We start from the raw sequence: 448 nt of genomic DNA, 5'->3' as shown, positions 1-448 counted from the left end.
CTTCCAAAACGGATGCGCACCCACCTGGTGTTTTACGTAGGCTTACTCAAGCCGTACCAGGATTCGGCGCAAGTGAACGCGGAAGCGTTCGCGCCGGAGCGGAATCACGAGCCCGCGGCCACCAAGAAGCGTAACCAGCATCTGGTTCTGAGCACGGAGAGCAACAACCTCCATTGCCTGCAGCGATGCATTCGCGCTCCACGGCGAGGATTCGCTCCGACAGAGAGCGTTAGTTATCAAGGCGAGACAGCCGGCGCACGACGTGCTTTAATTTGTCAAGAGCGTCCGCACAGCGATATGCTACTTCAGCATGACGCTCAACGGAGCTCCGATTCCGAAGGACCTTGTCCTTAAGGGCTCGAAGAACATCACGAGTCACCAGGCGGCGGTCGACCTGGTCGTCACTGCCCACCACCGACTCTTCACGATGAGAACGGTGAAGTCCACA

Source organism: Plasmopara halstedii (assembly GCF_900000015.1).
Source record: "Plasmopara halstedii genome assembly, contig: Scaffold_323, whole genome shotgun sequence".
In the NCBI taxonomy this organism is placed as follows: domain Eukaryota; phylum Oomycota; class Peronosporomycetes; order Peronosporales; family Peronosporaceae; genus Plasmopara; species Plasmopara halstedii.
The sequence above is the reverse complement of the archived record's forward strand: the minus strand, read 5'-3'. Positions refer to the sequence as shown.